Here is a 25,796-nt window from a genome sequence, read left to right as displayed (position 1 = left end):
TAATTCCTAACAAAGTTTTGACACAGATTGCCAATTCGGGCATTCAGAACATATAGCACGTTGCTGTAAGCAAGCACATTCTCATTCAAAGATGCAAGTTACTATGTAGGAACAAGTTTGTGTAGGTATTTCAAAGATGCCCAGAACTGAGCTAAACTTGGTATGTGTCCAACTCCTAGAAATAACTTCATGCCCCATCTCCCTTACTTCCAGCTAGTAAGGATCACATAATTCCTAACAAAATTTTGACACAGATTGCCAATTCCGGCATTCAGAACATATAGCACGTTGCTGTAAGCAAGCACATTCTCATTCAAAGATGCAAATTACTATGTAGGAACAAGTTACTATAGGTATTTCAAAGATCCACAGGACTGAGCTAAACTTGGTACGTGTCCAACTCCTAGAAATAACTTCATGCCCCATCTCCCTTACATCCAGCTAGTAAGGATCACATAATTCCTAACAAAGTTTTGACACACATTCCCTATTCCGGCATTCAGAACATATAGCACGTTGCTGTAAGCAAGCACATTTTCATTCAAAGATGCAAGTTACTATGTAGGAACAAGTTTGTATAGGTATTTCAAAGATGCCCAGAACTGAGCCAAACTTGGTATGTGTCCAACTCCTAGAAATAACTTCATGCCCCATCTCCCTTACTTCCAGCTAGTAAGGATCACATAATTCCTAACAAAGGTTTGACACAGATTCCCAATTCGGGCATTCAGAACATATAGCACGTTGCTGTAAGCAAGCACATTTTCATTCAAAGTTGCAAGTTCCTATGTAGGAACAAGTTTGTATAGGTATTTCAAAGATGCCCAGAACTGAGCTAAACTTGGTATGTGTCCAACTCCTAGAAATAATTTCATGCCCCATCTCACTTACTTCCAGCTAGTAAGGATCACATAATTCCTAACAAAGTTTTGACACAGATTCCCAATTCGGGCATTCAGAACATATAGCACGTTGCTGTAAGCAAGCACATTCTCATTCAAAGATGCAAGTTACTATGTAGGAACAAGTTTGTATAGGTATTTCAAAGATGCCCAGAACTGAGCTAAACTTGGTATGTGTCCAACTCCTAGAAATAACTTCATGCCCCATCTCCCTTACTTCCAGCTAGTAAGGATCACATAATTCCTAACAAAGTTTTGACACAGATTCCCAATTCGGGCATTCAGAACATATAGCACGTTGCTGTAAGCAAGCACATTCTCATTCAAAGTTGCAAGTTACTATGTAGGAACAAGTTTGTATAGGTATTTCTAAGATGCCCAGTACTGAGCTAAACTTGGTATGTGTCCAACTCCTAGAAATAACTTCATGCCCCATCTCCCTTACTTCCAGCTAGTAAGGATCACATAATTCCTAACAAAGTTTTGACACAGATTCTCTTTTCGGGCATTCAGAGCATATAGCACGTTGCTGTTAGCAAGCACATTCTCATTCAAAGTTGCAAGTTACTATGTAGGAACAAGTTTGTATAGGTATTTCTAAGATGCCCAGAACTGTGCTAAACTTCGTTTGTGTCCAACTCCTAGAAATACCTTCATCCCTCAACTCTCTTACTTCCAGCTAGTAAGGATCACATAATTCCTAACAAATTTTGACACAGATTCCCAATTCGGGCATTCAGAATATATAGCACGTTGCTGAATGCAAGCACATTCTGATTCAAAGTTGCAAGCTAATATGTAGGAACAAGTTTGTATAGGTATTTCAAAGATGCCCAGAACTGAGCTAAACTTGGTATGTGTCCAACTCCTAGAAATAACTTCATGCCCCATCTCCCTTACTTCCAGCTAGTAAGGATCACATAATACCTAACAAAGATTTCACACATATTCCCAATTCGGGCATTCAGAACATATAGCACGTTGCTGTAAGCAAGCACATTCTCATTCAAAGATGCAACTTACTATGTAGGAACAAGTTAGTATAGGTATTTCAAAGATGCCCAGAACTGAGCTAAACTTGGTATGTGTCCAACTCCTAGAAATAACTTCATGCTGCATCTCCCTTACTTCCAGCTAGTAAGGATCACATAATTCCTAACAAAGTTTTGACACAGATTCCCAATTCGGGCATACAGAACATATAGCACGTTGCTGTAAGCAAGCACATTCTCATTCAAAGTTGCAAGTTACTATGTAGGAACAAGTTTGTATAGGTATTTCTAAGATGCCCAGAACTGAGCTAAACTTGGTGTGTCTCCAACTCCTAGAAATAACTTCATGCCCCATCTCCCTTACTTCCAGCTAGTAAGGATCACATAATTCCTAAAAAAGTTTTGACACAGATTCCCAATTCGGGCATTCAGAACATATAGCACGTTGCTGTAAGCAAGCACATTCTCATTCAAAGTTGCAAGTTACTATGTAGGAACAAGTTTGTATAGGTATTTCAAAGATGCCCAGAACTGAGCTAAACTTGGTATGTGTCCAACTCCTAGAAATAATTTCATGCCCCATCTCACTTACTTCCAGCTAGTAAGGATCACATAATTCCTAACAAAGTTTTGACACAGATTCCCAATTCGGGCATTCAGAACATATAGCACGTTGCTGTAAGCAAGCACATTCTCATTCAAAGTTGCAAGTTACTATGTAGGAACAAGTTTGTATAGGTATTTCAAAGATGCCCAGAACTGAGCTAAACTTGGTATGTGTCCAACTCCTAGAAATAACTTCATGCCCCATCTCCCGTACTTCCAGATAGTAAGGATCACATAATTCCTAACAAAGTTTTGACACAGATTCCCAATTCGGGCATTCAGAACATATAGCACGTTGCTGTAAGCAAACACATTCTCATTCAAAGATGCAAGTTACTATGTAGGAACAAGTTTGTATAGGTATTTCAAAGATGCCCAGAACTGAGCTAAACTTGGTATGTGTCCAACTCCTAGAAATAACTTCATGCCCCATCTCCCTTACTTCCAGCTAGTAAGGATCACATAATTCCTAACAAAGTTTTGACACAGATTCCCAAATCGGGCATTCAGAACATATAGCACGTTGCTGCAAGCAAGAACATTCTCATTCAAAGTTGCAAGTTACTATGTAGGAACAAGTTTGTATAGGTATTTCAAAGATGCCCAGAACTGAGCTAAACTTGGTATGTGTCCAACTCCTAGAAATAACTTCATGCCCCATCTCCCTTACTTCCAGCTAGTAAGGATCACATAATTCCTAACAAAGTTTTGACACAGATTCCCAATTCGGGCATTCAGAACATATAGCACGTTGCTGTAAGCAAGCAGATTCTCATTCAAAGATGCAAGTTACTATGTAGGAACAAGTTTGTATAGGTATTTCAAAGATGCCCAGAACTGAGCTAAACTTGGTATGTGTCCAACTCCTAGAAATAACTTCATGCCCCATCTCCCTTACTTCCAGCTAGTAAGGATCACATTATTCCTAACAAAGTTTTGACACAGATTGCCAATTCGGGCATTCAGAACATATAGCACGTTGCTGTAAGCAAGCACATTCTCATTCAAAGATGCAAGTTACTATGTAGGAACAAGTTTGTGTAGGTATTTCAAAGATGCCCAGAACTGAGCTAAACTTGGTATGTGTCCAACTCCTAGAAATAACTTCATGCCCCATCTCCCTTACTTCCAGCTAGTAAGGATCACATAATTCCTAACAAAGTTTTGACACAGATTCCCTATTCCGGCATTCAGAACATATAGCACGTTGCTGTAAGCAAGCACATTCTCATTCAAAGATGCAAGTTACTATGTAGGAACAAGTTTGTATAGGTATTTCAAAGATGCCCAGAACTGAGCCAAACTTGGTATGTGTCCAACTCCTAGAAATAACTTCATGCCCCATCTCCCTTACTTCCAGCTAGTAAGGATCACATAATTCCTAACAAAGGTTTGACACAGATTCCCAATTCGGGCATTCAGAACATATAGCACGTTGCTGTAAGCAAGCACCTTTTCATTCAAAGTTGCAAGTTACTATGTAGGAACAAGTTTGTATAGGTATTTCAAAGATGCCCAGAACTGAGCTAAACTTGGTATGTGTCCAACTCCTAGAAATAATTTCATGCCCCATCTCCCTTACATCCAGCTAGTAAGGATCACATAATTCCTAACAAAGTTTTGACACAGATTCCCAATTCGGGCATTCAGAACATATAGCACGTTGCTGTAAGCAAGCACATTCTCATTCAAAGTTGCAAGATAGTATGTAGGAACAAGTTTGTATAGGTATTTCAAAGATGCCCAGAACTGAGCTAAACTTGGTATGTGTCCAACTCCTAGAAATAACTTCATGCCCCATCTCCCTTACTTCCAGCTAGTAAGGATCACATAATTCCTAACAAAGTTTTGACACAGATTCCCTTTTCGGGCATTCAGAGCATATAGCACGTTGCTGTTAGCAAGCACATTCTCATTCAAAGTTGCAAGTTACTATGTAGGAACAAGTTTGTATAGGTATTTCTAAGATGCCCAGAACTGTGCTAAACTTCGTTTGTGTCCAACTCCTAGAAATACCTTCATCCCCCAACTCCCTTACTTCCAGCTAGTAAGGATCACATAATTCCTAACAAATTTTGACACAGATTCCCAATTCGGGCATTCAGAATATATAGCACGTTGCTGAAAGCAAGCACATTCTGATTCAAAGTTGCAAGTTAATATGTAGGAACAAGTTTGTATAGGTATTTCAAAGATGCCCAGAACTGAGCTAAACTTGGTATGTGTCCAACTCCTAGAAATAACTTCATGCCCCATCTCCCTTACTTCCAGCTAGTAAGGATCACATAATACCTAACAAAGATTTCACATATATTCCCAATTCGGGCATTCAGAACATATAGCACGTTGCTGTAAGCAAGCACATTCTCATTCAAAGATGCAAGTTACTATGTAGGAACAAGTTAGTATAGGTATTTCAAAGATGCCCAGAACTGAGCTAAACTTGGTATGTGTCCAACTCCTAGAAATAACTTCATGCTGCATCTCCCTTACTTCCAGCTAGTAAGGACCACATAATTCCTAACAAAGTTTTGACACAGATTCCCAATTCGGGCATACAGAACATATAGCACGTTGCTGTAAGCAAGCACATTCTCATTCAAAGTTGCAAGTTACTATGTAGGAACAAGTTTGTATAGGTATTTCAAAGATGCCCAGAACTGAGCTAAACTTGGTGTGTCTCCAACTCCTAGAAATAACTTCATGCCCCATCTCCCTTACTTCCAGCTAGTAAGGATCACATAATTCCTAACAAAGTTTTGACACAGATTCCCAATTCGGGCATTCAGAACATATAGCACGTTGCTGTAAGCAAGCACATTCTCATTCAAAGTTGCAAGTTACTATGTAGGAACAAGTTAGTATAGGTATTTCAAAGATGCCCAGAACTGAGCTAAACTTGGTATGTGTCCAACTCCTAGAAATAACTTCATGCCCCATCTCCCTTACTTCCAGCTAGTAAGGATCACATAATTCCTAACAAAGTTTTGACACAGATTGCCAATTCGGGCATTCAGAACATATAGCACGTTGCTGTAAGCAAGCACATTCTCATTCAAAGTTGCAAGTTACTATGTAGGAACAAGTTTGTATAGGTATTTCAAAGATGCCCAGAACTGAGCTAAACTTGGTATGTGTCCAACTCCTAGAAATAACTTCATCCCCCATCTCCCTTACTTCCAGCTAGTAAGGATCACATAATTCCTAACAAAGTTTTGACACAGATTCCCAATTCGGGCATTCAGAACATATAGCACGTTGCTGTAAGCAAGCACATTTTCATTCAAAGTTGCAAGTTCCTATGTAGGAAAATGTTTGTATAGGTATTTCAAAGATGCCCAGAACTGAGCTAAACTTGGTATGTGTCCAACTCCTAGAAATAACTTCATGCCCCATCTCCCTTACTTCCAGCTAGTAAGGATCACATAATTCCTAACAAAGTTTTGACACAGATTGCCAATTCGGGCATTCAGAACATATAGCACGTTGCTGCAAGCAAGCACATTCTCATTCAAAGTTGCAAGTTACTATGTAGGAACAAGTTTGTATAGGTATTTCAAACATGCCCAGAACTGAGCTAACCTTGGTATGTCTCCAACTCCAAGAAATAACTTCATGCCCCATCTCCCTTACTTCCAGCTAGTAAGGATCACATAATTCCTAACAAAGTTTTGACACAGATTCCCAATTCGGGCATTCAGAACATATAGCACGTTGCTGTAAGCAAGCACATTCTCATTCAAAGTTGCAAGTTACTATGTAGGAACAAGTTTGTATAGGTATTTCAAAGATGCCCAGAACTGAGCTAAACTTGGTATGTGTCCAACTCCTAGAAATAACTTCATGCCCCATCTCCCTTACTTCCAGATAGTAAGGATCACATAATTCCTAACAAAGTTTGGACACAGATTCCCAATTCGGGCATTCAGAACATATAGCACGTTGCTGTAAGCAAGCACATTCTCATTCAAAGTTGCAAGTTACTATGAAGGAACAAGTTTGTATAGGTATTTCAAAGATGCCCAGAACTGAGCTAAACTTGGTATGTGTCCAACTCCTAGAAATAATTTCATGCCCCATCTCACTTACTTCCAGCTAGTAAGGATCACATAATTCCTAACAAAGTTTTGACACAGATTCCCAATTCGGGCATTCAGAACATATAGCACGTTCCTGTAAGCAAGCACATTCTCATTCAAAGTTGCAAGATAGTATGTAGGAACAAGTTTGTATAGGTATTTCAAAGATGCCCAGAACTGAGCTAAACTTGGTATGTGTCCAACTCCTAGAAATAACTTTATGCCCCATCTCCCTTACTTCCAGCTAGTAAGGATCACATAATTCCTAACAAGTTTTGACACAGATTCCCAATTCGGGCATTCAGAACATATAGCACGTTGCTGTAAGCAAGCACATTCTCATTCAAAGTTGCAAGTTACTACGTAGGAACAAGTTTGTATAGGTATTTCAAGGATGCTCAGAACTGAGCTAAACTTGGTATGTGTCCAACTCCTAGAAATACCTTCATCCCCCAACTCCCTTACATCCAGCTAGTAAGGATCACATAATTACTAACAAATTTTGACACAGATTCCCAATTCGGGCATTCAGAACATATAGCACGTTGCTAAAGCAAGCACATTCTCATTCAAAGTTGCAAGTTACTATGTAGGAACAAGTTTGTATAGGTATTTCAAAGATGCCCAGAACTGAGCTAAACTTGGTATGTGTCCAACTCCTAGAAATAACTTCATGCCCCATCTCCCTTACTTCCAGCTAGTAAGGATCACATAATTCCTAACAAAGTTCTGACACAGATTCCCAATTCGGGCATTCAGAACATATAGCACGTTGCTGTAAGCAAGCACATTCTCATTCAAAGTTGCAAGTTACTATGTAGGAACAAGCTTGTATAGGTATTTCAAAGATGCCCAGAACTGAGCTAAACTTGGTATGTGTCCAACTCCTAGAAATAACTTCATGCCCCATCTCCCTTAATTCCAGCTAGTAAGGATCACATAATTCCTAACAAAGTTTTGACACAGATTGCCAATTCGGGCATTCAGAACATATAGCACGTTGCTGTAAGCAAGCACATTCTCATTCAAAGATGCAAGTTACTATGTAGGAACAAGTTTGTATAGGTATTTCAAAGATGCCCAGAACTGAGCCAAACTTGGTATGTGTCCAACTCCTAGAAATAACTTCATGCCCCATCTCCCTTACTTCCAGCTAGTAAGGATCACATAATTCCTAACAAAGGTTTGACACAGATTCCCAATTCGGGCATTCAGAACATATAGCACGTTGCTGTAAGCAAGCACATTTTCATTCAAAGTTGCAAGTTACTATATAGGAACAAGTTTGCATAGGTATTTCAAAGATGCCCAGAACTGAGCTAAACTTGGTATGTGTCCAACTCCTAGAAATAACTTCATGCCCCATCTCCCTTACTTCCAGCTAGTAAGGATCACATAATTCCTAACAAAGTTTTGACACAGATTCCCAATTCGGGCATTCAGAACATATAGCACGTTGCTGTAAGCAAGCAGATTCTCATTCAAAGATGCAAGTTACTATGTAGGAACAAGTTTGTATAGGTATTTCAAAGATGCCCAGAACTGAGCTAAACTTGGTATGTGTCCAACTCCTAGAAATAACTTCATGCCCCATCTCCCTTACTTCCAGCTAGTAAGGATCACATAATTCCTAACAAAGTTTTGACACAGATTCCCAATTCGGGCATTCAGAACATATAGCAAGTTGCTGTAAGCAAGCACATTCTCATTCAAAGTTGCAAGTTACTATGTAGGAATAAGTTTGTATAGGTATTTCAAAGATGCCCAGAACTGAGCTAAACTTGGTATGTGTCCAACTCCTAGAAATATCTTCATGCCCCATCTCCCTTACTTCCAGCTAGTAAGGATCACAATATTCCTAACAAAGTTTTGACACAGATTGCCAATTCGGGCATTCAGAACATATAGCACGTTGCTGTAAGCAAGCACATTCTCATTCAAAGATGCAAGTTACTATGTAGGAACAAGTTTGTATAGGTATTTCAAAGATGCCCAGAACTGAGCTAAACTTGGTATGTGTCCAACTCCTAGAAATAACTTCATGCCCCATCTCCCTTACTTCCAGCTAGTAAGGATCACATAATTCCTAACAAAGTTTTGACACAGATTGCCAATTCGGGCATTCAGAATATATAGCACGTTGCTGTAAGCAAGCACATTCTCATTCAAAGATGCAAGTTACTATGTAGGAACAAGTTTGTATAGGTATTTCAAAGATGCCCAGAACTGAGCTAAACTTGGTATGTGTCCAACTCCTAGAAATATCTTCATGCCCCATCTCCCTTACTTCCAGCTAGTAAGGATCACATAATTCCTAACAAAGTTTTGACACAGATTCCCAATTCGGGCATTCAGAACATATAGCACGTTGCTGTAAGCAAGCACATTTTCATTCAAAGTTGCAAGTTACTATGTAGGAACAAGTTTGTGTAGGTATTTCAAAGATGCCCAGAACTGAGCTAAACTTGGTATGTGTCCACCTCCTAGAACTAACTTCATGCCCCATCTCCCTTACTTCCAGCTAGTAAGGATCACATAATTCCTAACAAAGTTTTGACACAGATTGCCAATTCGGGCATTCAGAACATATAGCACGTTGCTGTAAGCAAGCACATTCTCATTCAAAGATGCAAGTTACTATGTAGGAACAAGTTTGTGTAGGTATTTCAAAGATGCCCAGAACTGAGCTAAACTTGGTATGTGTCCAACTCCTAGAAATAACTTCATGCCCCATCTCCCTTACTTCCAGCTAGTAAGGATCACATAATTCCTAACAAAATTTTGACACAGATTGCCAATTCCGGCATTCAGAACATATAGCACGTTGCTGTAAGCAAGCACATTCTCATTCAAAGATGCAAATTACTATGTAGGAACAAGTTACTATAGGTATTTCAAAGATCCACAGGACTGAGCTAAACTTGGTACGTGTCCAACTCCTAGAAATAACTTCATGCCCCATCTCCCTTACATCCAGCTAGTAAGGATCACATAATTCCTAACAAAGTTTTGACACACATTCCCTATTCCGGCATTCAGAACATATAGCACGTTGCTGTAAGCAAGCACATTTTCATTCAAAGATGCAAGTTACTATGTAGGAACAAGTTTGTATAGGTATTTCAAAGATGCCCAGAACTGAGCCAAACTTGGTATGTGTCCAACTCCTAGAAATATCTTCATGCCCCATCTCCCTTACTTCCAGCTAGTAAGGATCACATAATTCCTAACAAAGGTTTGACACAGATTCCCAATTCGGGCATTCAGAACATATAGCACGTTGCTGTAAGCAAGCACATTTTCATTCAAAGTTGCAAGTTCCTATGTAGGAACAAGTTTGTATAGGTATTTCAAAGATGCCCAGAACTGAGCTAAACTTGGTATGTGTCCAACTCCTAGAAATAATTTCATGCCCCATCTCACTTACTTCCAGCTAGTAAGGATCACATAATTCCTAACAAAGTTTTGACACAGATTCCCAATTCGGGCATTCAGAACATATAGCACGTTGCTGTAAGCAAGCACATTCTCATTCAAAGATGCAAGTTACTATGTAGGAACAAGTTTGTATAGGTATTTCAAAGATGCCCAGAACTGAGCTAAACTTGGTATGTGTCCAACTCCTAGAAATAACTTCATGCCCCATCTCCCTTACTTCCAGCTAGTAAGGATCACATAATTCCTAACAAAGTTTTGACACAGATTCCCAATTCGGGCATTCAGAACATATAGCACGTTGCTGTAAGCAAGCACATTCTCATTCAAAGTTGCAAGTTACTATGTAGGAACAAGTTTGTATAGGTATTTCTAAGATGCCCAGTACTGAGCTAAACTTGGTATGTGTCCAACTCCTAGAAATAACTTCATGCCCCATCTCCCTTACTTCCAGCTAGTAAGGATCACATAATTCCTAACAAAGTTTTGACACAGATTCTCTTTTCGGGCATTCAGAGCATATAGCACGTTGCTGTTAGCAAGCACATTCTCATTCAAAGTTGCAAGTTACTATGTAGGAACAAGTTTGTATAGGTATTTCTAAGATGCCCAGAACTGTGCTAAACTTCGTTTGTGTCCAACTCCTAGAAATACCTTCATCCCTCAACTCTCTTACTTCCAGCTAGTAAGGATCACATAATTCCTAACAAATTTTGACACAGATTCCCAATTCGGGCATTCAGAATATATAGCACGTTGCTGAATGCAAGCACATTCTGATTCAAAGTTGCAAGCTAATATGTAGGAACAAGTTTGTATAGGTATTTCAAAGATGCCCAGAACTGAGCTAAACTTGGTATGTGTCCAACTCCTAGAAATAACTTCATGCCCCATCTCCCTTACTTCCAGCTAGTAAGGATCACATAATACCTAACAAAGATTTCACACATATTCCCAATTCGGGCATTCAGAACATATAGCACGTTGCTGTAAGCAAGCACATTCTCATTCAAAGATGCAACTTACTATGTAGGAACAAGTTAGTATAGGTATTTCAAAGATGCCCAGAACTGAGCTAAACTTGGTATGTGTCCAACTCCTAGAAATAACTTCATGCTGCATCTCCCTTACTTCCAGCTAGTAAGGATCACATAATTCCTAACAAAGTTTTGACACAGATTCCCAATTCGGGCATACAGAACATATAGCACGTTGCTGTAAGCAAGCACATTCTCATTCAAAGTTGCAAGTTACTATGTAGGAACAAGTTTGTATAGGTATTTCTAAGATGCCCAGAACTGAGCTAAACTTGGTGTGTCTCCAACTCCTAGAAATAACTTCATGCCCCATCTCCCTTACTTCCAGCTAGTAAGGATCACATAATTCCTAAAAAAGTTTTGACACAGATTCCCAATTCGGGCATTCAGAACATATAGCACGTTGCTGTAAGCAAGCACATTCTCATTCAAAGTTGCAAGTTACTATGTAGGAACAAGTTTGTATAGGTATTTCAAAGATGCCCAGAACTGAGCTAAACTTGGTATGTGTCCAACTCCTAGAAATAATTTCATGCCCCATCTCACTTACTTCCAGCTAGTAAGGATCACATAATTCCTAACAAAGTTTTGACACAGATTCCCAATTCGGGCATTCAGAACATATAGCACGTTGCTGTAAGCAAGCACATTCTCATTCAAAGTTGCAAGTTACTATGTAGGAACAAGTTTGTATAGGTATTTCAAAGATGCCCAGAACTGAGCTAAACTTGGTATGTGTCCAACTCCTAGAAATAACTTCATGCCCCATCTCCCGTACTTCCAGATAGTAAGGATCACATAATTCCTAACAAAGTTTTGACACAGATTCCCAATTCGGGCATTCAGAACATATAGCACGTTGCTGTAAGCAAGCACATTCTCATTCAAAGATGCAAGTTACTATGTAGGAACAAGTTTGTATAGGTATTTCAAAGATGCCCAGAACTGAGCTAAACTTGGTATGTGTCCAACTCCTAGAAATAACTTCATGCCCCATCTCCCTTACTTCCAGCTAGTAAGGATCACATAATTCCTAACAAAGTTTTGACACAGATTCCCAAATCGGGCATTCAGAACATATAGCACGTTGCTGCAAGCAAGAACATTCTCATTCAAAGTTGCAAGTTACTATGTAGGAACAAGTTTGTATAGGTATTTCAAAGATGCCCAGAACTGAGCTAAACTTGGTATGTGTCCAACTCCTAGAAATAACTTCATGCCCCATCTCCCTTACTTCCAGCTAGTAAGGATCACATAATTCCTAACAAAGTTTTGACACAGATTCCCAATTCGGGCATTCAGAACATATAGCACGTTGCTGTAAGCAAGCAGATTCTCATTCAAAGATGCAAGTTACTATGTAGGAACAAGTTTGTATAGGTATTTCAAAGATGCCCAGAACTGAGCTAAACTTGGTATGTGTCCAACTCCTAGAAATAACTTCATGCCCCATCTCCCTTACTTCCAGCTAGTAAGGATCACATTATTCCTAACAAAGTTTTGACACAGATTGCCAATTCGGGCATTCAGAACATATAGCACGTTGCTGTAAGCAAGCACATTCTCATTCAAAGATGCAAGTTACTATGTAGGAACAAGTTTGTGTAGGTATTTCAAAGATGCCCAGAACTGAGCTAAACTTGGTATGTGTCCAACTCCTAGAAATAACTTCATGCCCCATCTCCCTTACTTCCAGCTAGTAAGGATCACATAATTCCTAACAAAGTTTTGACACAGATTCCCTATTCCGGCATTCAGAACATATAGCACGTTGCTGTAAGCAAGCACATTCTCATTCAAAGATGCAAGTTACTATGTAGGAACAAGTTTGTATAGGTATTTCAAAGATGCCCAGAACTGAGCCAAACTTGGTATGTGTCCAACTCCTAGAAATAACTTCATGCCCCATCTCCCTTACTTCCAGCTAGTAAGGATCACATAATTCCTAACAAAGGTTTGACACAGATTCCCAATTCGGGCATTCAGAACATATAGCACGTTGCTGTAAGCAAGCACCTTTTCATTCAAAGTTGCAAGTTACTATGTAGGAACAAGTTTGTATAGGTATTTCAAAGATGCCCAGAACTGAGCTAAACTTGGTATGTGTCCAACTCCTAGAAATAGTTTCATGCCCCATCTCCCTTACATCCAGCTAGTAAGGATCACATAATTCCTAACAAAGTTTTGACACAGATTCCCAATTCGGGCATTCAGAACATATAGCACGTTGCTGTAAGCAAGCACATTCTCATTCAAAGTTGCAAGATAGTATGTAGGAACAAGTTTGTATAGGTATTTCAAAGATGCCCAGAACTGAGCGAAACTTGGTATGTGTCCAACTCCTAGAAATAACTTCATGCCCCATCTCCCTTACTTCCAGCTAGTAAGGATCACATAATTCCTAACAAAGTTTTGACACAGATTCCCTTTTCGGGCATTCAGAGCATATAGCACGTTGCTGTTAGCAAGCACATTCTCATTCAAAGTTGCAAGTTACTATGTAGGAACAAGTTTGTATAGGTATTTCTAAGATGCCCAGAACTGTGCTAAACTTCGTTTGTGTCCAACTCCTAGAAATACCTTCATCCCCCAACTCCCTTACTTCCAGCTAGTAAGGATCACATAATTCCTAACAAATTTTGACACAGATTCCCAATTCGGGCATTCAGAATATATAGCACGTTGCTGAAAGCAAGCACATTCTGATTCAAAGTTGCAAGTTAATATGTAGGAACAAGTTTGTATAGGTATTTCAAAGATGCCCAGAACTGAGCTAAACTTGGTATGTGTCCAACTCCTAGAAATAACTTCATGCCCCATCTCCCTTACTTCCAGCTAGTAAGGATCACATAATACCTAACAAAGATTTCACATATATTCCCAATTCGGGCATTCAGAACATATAGCACGTTGCTGTAAGCAAGCACATTCTCATTCAAAGATGCAAGTTACTATGTAGGAACAAGTTAGTATAGGTATTTCAAAGATGCCCAGAACTGAGCTAAACTTGGTATGTGTCCAACTCCTAGAAATAACTTCATGCTGCATCTCCCTTACTTCCAGCTAGTAAGGACCACATAATTCCTAACAAAGTTTTGACACAGATTCCCAATTCGGGCATACAGAACATATAGCACGTTGCTGTAAGCAAGCACATTCTCATTCAAAGTTGCAAGTTACTATGTAGGAACAAGTTTGTATAGGTATTTCAAAGATGCCCAGAACTGAGCTAAACTTGGTGTGTCTCCAACTCCTAGAAATAACTTCATGCCCCATCTCCCTTACTTCCAGCTAGTAAGGATCACATAATTCCTAACAAAGTTTTGACACAGATTCCCAATTCGGGCATTCAGAACATATAGCACGTTGCTGTAAGCAAGCACATTCTCATTCAAAGTTGCAAGTTACTATGTAGGAACAAGTTTGTATAGGTATTTCAAAGATGCCCAGAACTGAGCTAAACTTGGTATGTGTCCAACTCCTAGAAATAACTTCATGCCCCATCTCCCTTACTTCCAGCTAGTAAGGATCACATAATTCCTAACAAAGTTTTGACACAGATTGCCAATTCGGGCATTCAGAACATATAGCACGTTGCTGTAAGCAAGCACATTCTCATTCAAAGTTGCAAGTTACTATGTAGGAACAAGTTTGTATAGGTATTTCAAAGATGCCCAGAACTGAGCTAAACTTGGTATGTGTCCAACTCCTAGAAATAACTTCATCCCCCATCTCCCTTACTTCCAGCTAGTAAGGATCACATAATTCCTAACAAAGTTTTGACACAGATTCCCAATTCGGGCATTCAGAACATATAGCACGTTGCTGTAAGCAAGCACATTTTCATTCAAAGTTGCAAGTTCCTATGTAGGAAAATGTTTGTATAGGTATTTCAAAGATGCCCAGAACTGAGCTAAACTTGGTATGTGTCCAACTCCTAGAAATAACTTCATGCCCCATCTCCCTTACTTCCAGCTAGTAAGGATCACATAATTCCTAACAAAGTTTTGACACAGATTGCCAATTCGGGCATTCAGAACATATAGCACGTTGCTGCAAGCAAGCACATTCTCATTCAAAGTTGCAAGTTACTATGTAGGAACAAGTTTGTATAGGTATTTCAAACATGCCCAGAACTGAGCTAACCTTGGTATGTCTCCAACTCCAAGAAATAACTTCATGCCCCATCTCCCTTACTTCCAGCTAGTAAGGATCACATAATTCCTAACAAAGTTTTGACACAGATTCCCAATTCGGGCATTCAGAACATATAGCACGTTGCTGTAAGCAAGCACATTCTCATTCAAAGTTGCAAGTTACTATGTAGGAACAAGTTTGTATAGGTATTTCAAAGATGCCCAGAACTGAGCTAAACTTGGTATGTGTCCAACTCCTAGAAATAACTTCATGCCCCATCTCCCTTACTTCCAGATAGTAAGGATCACATAATTCCTAACAAAGTTTGGACACAGATTCCCAATTCGGGCATTCAGAACATATAGCACGTTGCTGTAAGCAAGCACATTCTCATTCAAAGTTGCAAGTTACTATGAAGGAACAAGTTTGTATAGGTATTTCAAAGATGCCCAGAACTGAGCTAAACTTGGTATGTGTCCAACTCCTAGAAATAATTTCATGCCCCATCTCACTTACTTCCAGCTAGTAAGGATCACATAATTCCTAACAAAGTTTTGACACAGATTCCCAATTCGGGCATTCAGAACATATAGCACGTTCCTGTAAGCAAGCACATTCTCATTCAAAGTTGCAAGATAGTATGTAGGAACAAGTTTGTATAGGTATTTCAAAGATGCCCAGAACTGAGCTAAACTTGGTATGTGTCCAACTCCTAGAAATAACTTTATGCCCCATCTCCCTTACTTCCAGCTAGTAAGGATCACATAATTCCTAACAAGTTTTGACACAGATTCCCAATTCGGGCATTCAGAAAATATAGCACGTTGCTGTAAGCAAGCACATTCTCATTCAAAGTTGCAAGTTACTACGTAGGAACAAGTTTGTATAGGTATTTCAAGGATGCTCAGAACTGAGCTAAACTTGGTATGTGTCCAACTCCTAGAAATACCTTCATCCCCCAACTCCCTTACATCCAGCTAGTAAGGATCACATAATTACTAACAAATTTTGACACAGATTCCCAATTCGGGCATTCAGAACATATAGCACGTTGCTAAAGCAAGCACATTCTCATTCAAAGTTGCAAGTTACTATGTAGGAACAAGTTTGTATAGGTATTTCAAAGATGCCCATAACTGAGCTAAACTTGGTATGTGTCCAACTCCTAGAAATAACTTCATGCCCCATCTCCCTTACTTCCAGCTAGTAAGGATCACATAATTCCTAACAAAGTTCTGACACAGATTCCCAATTCGGGCATTCAGAACATATAGCACGTTGCTGTAAGCAAGCACATTCTCATTCAAAGTTGCAAGTTACTATGTAGGAACAAGCTTGTATAGGTATTTCAAAGATGCCCAGAACTGAGCTAAACTTGGTATGTGTCCAACTCCTAGAAATAACTTCATGCCCCATCTCCCTTAATTCCAGCTAGTAAGGATCACATAATTCCTAACAAAGTTTTGACACAGATTGCCAATTCGGGCATTCAGAACATATAGCACGTTGCTGTAAGCAAGCACATTCTCATTCAAAGATGCAAGTTACTATGTAGGAACAAGTTTGTATAGGTATTTCAAAGATGCCCAGAACTGAGCCAAACTTGGTATGTGTCCAACTCCTAGAAATAACTTCATGCCCCATCTCCCTTACTTCCAGCTAGTAAGGATCACATAATTCCTAACAAAGGTTTGACACAGATTCCCAATTCGGGCATTCAGAACATATAGCACGTTGCTGTAAGCAAGCACATTTTCATTCAAAGTTGCAAGTTACTATATAGGAACAAGTTTGCATAGGTATTTCAAAGATGCCCAGAACTGAGCTAAACTTGGTATGTGTCCAACTCCTAGAAATAACTTCATGCCCCATCTCCCTTACTTCCAGCTAGTAAGGATCACATAATTCCTAACAAAGTTTTGACACAGATTCCCAATTCGGGCATTCAGAACATATAGCACGTTGCTGTAAGCAAGCAGATTCTCATTCAAAGATGCAAGTTACTATGTAGGAACAAGTTTGTATAGGTATTTCAAAGATGCCCAGAACTGAGCTAAACTTGGTATGTGTCCAACTCCTAGAAATAACTTCATGCCCCATCTCCCTTACTTCCAGCTAGTAAGGATCACATAATTCCTAACAAAGTTTTGACACAGATTCCCAATTCGGGCATTCAGAACATATAGCAAGTTGCTGTAAGCAAGCACATTCTCATTCAAAGTTGCAAGTTACTATGTAGGAATAAGTTTGTATAGGTATTTCAAAGATGCCCAGAACTGAGCTAAACTTGGTATGTGTCCAACTCCTAGAAATATCTTCATGCCCCATCTCCCTTACTTCCAGCTAGTAAGGATCACAATATTCCTAACAAAGTTTTGACACAGATTGCCAATTCGGGCATTCAGAACATATAGCACGTTGCTGTAAGCAAGCACATTCTCATTCAAAGATGCAAGTTACTATGTAGGAACAAGTTTGTATAGGTATTTCAAAGATGCCCAGAACTGAGCTAAACTTGGTATGTGTCCAACTCATAGAAATAACTTCATGCCCCATCTCCCTTACTTCCAGCTAGTAAGGATCACATAATTCCTAACAAAGTTTTGACACAGATTGCCAATTCGGGCATTCAGAATATATAGCACGTTGCTGTAAGCAAGCACATTCTCATTCAAAGATGCAAGTTACTATGTAGGAACAAGTTTGTATAGGTATTTCAAAGATGCCCAGAACTGAGCTAAACTTGGTATGTGTCCAACTCCTAGAAATATCTTCATGCCCCATCTCCCTTACTTCCAGCTAGTAAGGATCACATAATTCCTAACAAAGTTTTGACACAGATTCCCAATTCGGGCATTCAGAACATATAGCACGTTGCTGTAAGCAAGCACATTTTCATTCAAAGTTGCAAGTTACTATGTAGGAACAAGTTTGTATAGGTATTTCAAAGATGCCCAGAACTGAGCTAAACTTGGTATGTGTCCACCTCCTAGAACTAACTTCATGCCCCATCTCCCTTACTTCCAGCTAGTAAGGATCACATAATTCCTAACAAAGTTTTGACACAGATTGCCAATTCGGGCATTCAGAACATATAGCACGTTGCTGTAAGCAAGCACATTCTCATTCAAAGATGCAAGTTACTATGTAGGAACAAGTTTGTGTAGGTATTTCAAAGATGCCCAGAACTGAGCTAAACTTGGTATGTGTCCAACTCCTAGAAATAACTTCATGCCCCATCTCCCTTACTTCCAGCTAGTAAGGATCACATAATTCCTAACAAAATTTTGACACAGATTGCCAATTCCGGCATTCAGAACATATAGCACGTTGCTGTAAGCAAGCACATTCTCATTCAAAGATGCAAATTACTATGTAGGAACAAGTTACTATAGGTATTTCAAAGATCCACAGGACTGAGCTAAACTTGGTACGTGTCCAACTCCTAGAAATAACTTCATGCCCCATCTCCCTTACATCCAGCTAGTAAGGATCACATAATTCCTAACAAAGTTTTGACACACATTCCCTATTCCGGCATTCAGAACATATAGCACGTTGCTGTAAGCAAGCACATTTTCATTCAAAGATGCAAGTTACTATGTAGGAACAAGTTTGTATAGGTATTTCAAAGATGCCCAGAACTGAGCCAAACTTGGTATGTGTCCAACTCCTAGAAATAACTTCATGCCCCATCTCCCTTACTTCCAGCTAGTAAGGATCACATAATTCCTAACAAAGGTTTGACACAGATTCCCAATTCGGGCATTCAGAACATATAGCACGTTGCTGTAAGCAAGCACATTTTCATTCAAAGTTGCAAGTTCCTATGTAGGAACAAGTTTGTATAGGTATTTCAAAGATGCCCAGAACTGAGCTAAACTTGGTATGTGTCCAACTCCTAGAAATAATTTCATGCCCCATCTCACTTACTTCCAGCTAGTAAGGATCACATAATTCCTAACAAAGTTTTGACACAGATTCCCAATTCGGGCATTCAGAACATATAGCACGTTGCTGTAAGCAAGCACATTCTCATTCAAAGATGCAAGTTACTATGTAGGAACAAGTTTGTATAGGTATTTCAAAGATGCCCAGAACTGAGCTAAACTTGGTATGTGTCCAACTCCTAGAAATAACTTCATGCCCCATCTCCCTTACTTCCAGCTAGTAAGGATCACATAATTCCTAACAAAGTTTTGACACAGATTCCCAATTCGGGCATTCAGAACATATAGCACGTTGCTGTAAGCAAGCACATTCTCATTCAAAGTTGCAAGTTACTATGTAGGAACAAGTTTGTATAGGTATTTCTAAGATGCCCAGTACTGAGCTAAACTTGGTATGTGTCCAACTCCTAGAAATAACTTCATGCCCCATCTCCCTTACTTCCAGCTAGTAAGGATCACATAATTCCTAACAAAGTTTTGACACAGATTCTCTTTTCGGGCATTCAGAGCATATAGCACGTTGCTGTTAGCAAGCACATTCTCATTCAAAGTTGCAAGTTACTATGTAGGAACAAGTTTGTATAGGTATTTCTAAGATGCCCAGAACTGTGCTAAACTTCGTTTGTGTCCAACTCCTAGAAATACCTTCATCCCTCAACTCTCTTACTTCCAGCTAGTAAGGATCACATAATTCCTAACAAATTTTGACACAGATTCCCAATTCGGGCATTCAGAATATATAGCACGTTGCTGAATGCAAGCACATTCTGATTCAAAGTTGCAAGCTAATATGTAGGAACAAGTTTGTATAGGTATTTCAAAGATGCCCAGAACTGAGCTAAACTTGGTATGTGTCCAACTCCTAGAAATAACTTCATGCCCCATCTCCCTTACTTCCAGCTAGTAAGGATCACATAATACCTAACAAAGATTTCACACATATTCCCAATTCGGGCATTCAGAACATATAGCACGTTGCTGTAAGCAAGCACATTCTCATTCAAAGATGCAACTTACTATGTAGGAACAAGTTAGTATAGGTATTTCAAAGATGCCCAGAACTGAGCTAAACTTGGTATGTGTCCAACTCCTAGAAATAACTTCATGCTGCATCTCCCTTACTTCCAGCTAGTAAGGATCACATAATTCCTAACAAAGTTTTGACACAGATTCCCAATTTGGGCATACAGAACATATAGCACGTTGCTGTAAGCAAGCACATTCTCATTCAAAGTTGCAAGTTACTATGTAGGAACAAGTTTGTATAGGTATTTCTAAGATGCCCAGAACTGAGCTAAACTTGGTGTGTCTCCAACTCCTAGAAATAACTTCATGCCGCATCTCCCTTACTTCCAGCTAGTAAGGATCACATAATTCCTAAAAAAGTTTTGACACAGATTCCCAATTCGGGCATTCAGAACATATAGCACGTTGCTGTAAGCAAGCACATTCTCATTTAAAGTTGCAAGCTACTATGTAGGAACAAGTTTGTATAGGTATTTCAAAGATGCCCAGAACTGAGCTAAACTTGGTATGTGTCCAACTCCTAGAAATAATTTCATGCCCCATCTCACTTACTTCCAGCTAGTAAGGATCACATAATTCCTAACAAAGTTTTGACACAGATTCCCAATTCGGGCATTCAGAACATATAGCACGTTGCTGTAAGCAAGCACATTCTCATTCAAAGTTGCAAGTTACTATGTAGGAACAAGTTTGTATAGGTATTTCAAAGATGCCCAGAACTGAGCTAAACTTGGTATGTGTCCAACTCCTAGAAATAACTTCATGCCCCATCTCCCGTACTTCCAGATAGTAAGGATCACATAATTCCTAACAAAGTTTTGACACAGATTCCCAATTCGGGCATTCAGAACATATAGCACGTTGCTGTAAGCAAGCACATTCTCATTCAAAGATGCAAGTTACTATGTAGGAACAAGTTTGTATAGGTATTTCAAAGATGCCCAGAACTGAGCTAAACTTGGTATGTGTCCAACTCCTAGAAATAACTTCATGCCCCATCTCCCTTACTTCCAGCTAGTAAGGATCACATAATTCCTAACAAAGTTTTGACACAGATTCCCAAATCGGGCATTCAGAACATATAGCACGTTGCTGCAAGCAAGAACATTCTCATTCAAAGTTGCAAGTTACTATGTAGGAACAAGTTTGTATAGGTATTTCAAAGATGCCCAGAACTGAGCTAAACTTGGTATGTGTCCAACTCCTAGAAATAACTTCATGCCCCATCTCCCTTACTTCCAGCTAGTAAGGATCACATAATTCCTAACAAAGTTTTGACACAGATTCCCAATTCGGGCATTCAGAACATATAGCACGTTGCTGTAAGCAAGCAGATTCTCATTCAAAGATGCAAGTTACTATGTAGGAACAAGTTTGTATAGGTATTTCAAAGATGCCCAGAACTGAGCTAAACTTGGTATGTGTCCAACTCCTAGAAATAACTTCATGCCCCATCTCCCTTACTTCCAGCTAGTAAGGATCACATTATTCCTAACAAAGTTTTGACACAGATTGCCAATTCGGGCATTCAGAACATATAGCACGTTGCTGTAAGCAAGCACATTCTCATTCAAAGATGCAAGTTACTATGTAGGAACAAGTTTGTGTAGGTATTTCAAAGATGCCCAGAACTGAGCTAAACTTGGTATGTGTCCAACTCCTAGAAATAACTTCATGCCCCATCTCCCTTACTTCCAGCTAGTAAGGATCACATAATTCCTAACAAAGTTTTGACACAGATTCCCTATTCCGGCATTCAGAACATATAGCACGTTGCTGTAAGCAAGCACATTCTCATTCAAAGATGCAAGTTACTATGTAGGAACAAGTTTGTATAGGTATTTCAAAGATGCCCAGAACTGAGCCAAACTTGGTATGTGTCCAACTCCTAGAAATAACTTCATGCCCCATCTCCCTTACTTCCAGCTAGTAAGGATCACATAATTCCTAACAAAGGTTTGACACAGATTCCCAATTCGGGCATTCAGAACATATAGCACGTTGCTGTAAGCAAGCACCTTTTCATTCAAAGTTGCAAGTTACTATGTAGGAACAAGTTTGTATAGGTATTTCAAAGATGCCCAGAACTGAGCTAAACTTGGTATGTGTCCAACTCCTAGAAATAATTTCATGCCCCATCTCCCTTACATCCAGCTAGTAAGGATCACATAATTCCTAACAAAGTTTTGACACAGATTCCCAATTCGGGCATTCAGAACATATAGCACGTTGCTGTAAGCAAGCACATTCTCATTCAAAGTTGCAAGATAGTATGTAGGAACAAGTTTGTATAGGTATTTCAAAGATGCCCAGAACTGAGCTAAACTTGGTATGTGTCCAACTCCTAGAAATAACTTCATGCCCCATCTCCCTTACTTCCAGCTAGTAAGGATCACATAATTCCTAACAAAGTTTTGACACAGATTCCCTTTTCGGGCATTCAGAGCATATAGCACGTTGCTGTTAGCAAGCACATTCTCATTCAAAGTTGCAAGTTACTATGTAGGAACAAGTTTGTATAGGTATTTCTAAGATGCCCAGAACTGTGCTAAACTTCGTTTGTGTCCAACTCCTAGAAATACCTTCATCCCCCAACTCCCTTACTTCCAGCTAGTAAGGATCACATAATTCCTAACAAATTTTGACACAGATTCCCAATTCGGGCATTCAGAATATATAGCACGTTGCTGAAAGCAAGCACATTCTGATTCAAAGTTGCAAGTTAATATGTAGGAACAAGTTTGTATAGGTATTTCAAAGATGCCCAGAACTGAGCTAAACTTGGTATGTGTCCAACTCCTAGAAATAACTTCATGCCCCATCTCCCTTACTTCCAGCTAGTAAGGATCACATAATACCTAACAAAGATTTCACATATATTCCCAATTCGGGCATTCAGAACATATAGCACGTTGCTGTAAGCAAGCACATTCTCATTCAAAGATGCAAGTTACTATGTAGGAACAAGTTAGTATAGGTATTTCAAAGATGCCCAGAACTGAGCTAAACTTGGTATGTGTCCAACTCCTAGAAATAACTTCATGCTGCATCTCCCTTACTTCCAGCTAGTAAGGACCACATAATTCCTAACAAAGTTTTGACACAGATTCCCAATTCGGGCATACAGAACATATAGCACGTTGCTGTAAGCAAGCACATTCTCATTCAATGTTGCAAGTTACTATGTAGGAACAAGTTTGTATAGGTATTTCAAAGATGCCCAGAACTGAGCTAAACTTGGTGTGTCTCCAACTCCTAGAAATAACTTCATGCCCCATCTCCCTTACTTCCAGCTAGTAAGGATCACATAATTCCTAACAAAGTTTTGACACAGATTCCCAATTCGGGCATTCAGAACATATAGCACGTTGCTGTAAGCAAGCACATTCTCATTCAAAGTTGCAAGTTACTATGTAGGAACAAGTTTGTATAGGTATTTCAAAGATGCCCAGAACTGAGCTAAACTTGGTATGTGTCCAACTCCTAGAAATAACTTCATGCCCCATCTCCCTTACTTCCAGCTAGTAAGGATCACATAATTCCTAACAAAGTTTTGACACAGATTCCCAATTCGGGCATTCAGAACATATAGCACGTTGCTGTAAGCAAGCACATTCTCATTCAAAGTTGCAAGTTACTATGTAGGAACAAGTTTGTATAGGTATTTCAAAGATGCCCAGAACTGAGCTAAACTTGGTATGTGTCCAACTCCTAGAAATAACTTCATGCCCCATCTCCCTTACTTCCAGTTAGTAAGGATCACATAATTCCTAACAAAGTTTTGACACAGATTCCCTTTTCGGGCATTCAGAGCATATAGCACGTTGCTGTAAGCAAGCACATTCTCATTCAAAGTTGCAAGTTACTATGTAGGAACAAGTTTGTATAGGTATTTCTAAGATGCCCAGAACTGTGCTAAACTTCGTTTGTGTCCAACTCCTAGAAATACCTTCATCCCCCAACTCCCTTACTTCCAGCTAGTAAGGATCACATAATTCCTAACAAATTTTGACACAGATTCCCAATTCGGGCATTCAGAACATATAGCACGTTGCTGAAAGCAAGCACATTCTCATTCAAAGTTGCAAGTTAATATGCAGGAACAAGTTTGTATAGGTATTTCAAAGATGCCCAGAACTGAGCTAAACTTGGTGTGTGTCCAACTCCTAGAAATAACTTCATGCCCCATCTCCCTTACTTCCAGCTAGTAAGGATCACATAATTCCTAACAAAGATTTCACACATATTCCCAATTCGGGCATTCAGAACATATAGCACGTTGCTGTAAGCAAGCACATTCTCATTCAAAGATGCAAGTTACTATGTAGGAACAAGTTAGTATAGGTATTTCAAAGATGCCCAGAACTGAGCTAAACTTGGTATGTGTCCAACTCCTAGAAATAACTTCATGCTGCATCTCCCTTACTTCCAGGTAGTAAGTATCACATAATTCCTAACAAAGTTTTGACACAGATTCCCAATTCGGGCATACAGAACATATAGCACGTTGCTGTAAGCAAGCACATTCTCATTCAAAGTTGCAAGTTACTATGTAGGAACAAGTTTGTATAGGTATTTCAAAGATGCCCAGAACTGAGCTAAACTTGGTGTGTCTCCAACTCCTAGAAATAACTTCATGCCCCATCTCCCTTACTTCCAGCTAGTAAGGATCACATAATTCCTAACAAAGTTTTGACACAGATTCCCAATTCGGGCATTCAGAACATATAGCACGTTGCTGTAAGCAAGCACATTCTCATTCAAAGTTGCAAGTTACTATGTAGGAACAAGTTTGTATAGGTATTTCAAAGATGCCCAGAACTGAGCTAAACTTGGTATGTCTCCAACTCCAAGAAATAACTTCATGCCCCATCTCCCTTACTTTCAGCTAGTAAGGATCACGTAATTCCTAACAAAGTTTTGACACAGATTCCCAATTCGGGCATTCAGAACATATAGCACGTTGCTTTAAGCAAGCACATTCTAATTCAAAGTTGCAAGTTACTATGAAGGAACAAGTTTGTATAGGTATTTCAAAGATGCCCAGAACTGAGCTAAACTTGGTATGTGTCCAACTCCTAGAAGTAACTTCATGCCCCATCTCCCTTACTTCCAGCTAGTAAGGATCACGTAATTCCTAACAAAGTTGTGACACAGATTCCCAATTCGGGCATTCAGAACATATAGCACGTTGCTGTAAGCAAGCACATTTTGATTCAAAGTTGCAAGTTACTATGTCGGAACAAGTTTGTATAGGTATTTCAAAGATGCCCAGAACTGAGCTACACTTGGTGTGTCTCCAACTCCTAGAAATAACTTCATGCCCCATCTCCCTTACTTCCAGCTAGTAAGGATCACATAATTCCTAAAATTTTGACACAGATTCCCAATTCGGGCATTCAGAACATATAGCACGTTGCTGTAAGCAAGCACATTGTCATTCAAAGTTGCAAGTTACTATGTAGGAACAAGTTTGTATAGGTATTTCAAAGATGCCCAGAACTGAGCTAAACTTGGTATGTGTCCAACTCCTAGAAATAACTTCATGCCCCATCTCCCTTACTTCTAGCTAGTAAGGATCACATAATTCCTAACAAAGTTTGGACACAGATTCCCAATTCGGGCATTCTGA

This window comes from Diceros bicornis, chromosome 12, assembly GCF_020826845.1.
Source record: "Diceros bicornis minor isolate mBicDic1 chromosome 12, mDicBic1.mat.cur, whole genome shotgun sequence".
In the NCBI taxonomy this organism is placed as follows: Eukaryota; Metazoa; Chordata; class Mammalia; order Perissodactyla; family Rhinocerotidae; genus Diceros; species Diceros bicornis.
Note: the sequence above shows the minus strand (reverse complement) of the source record.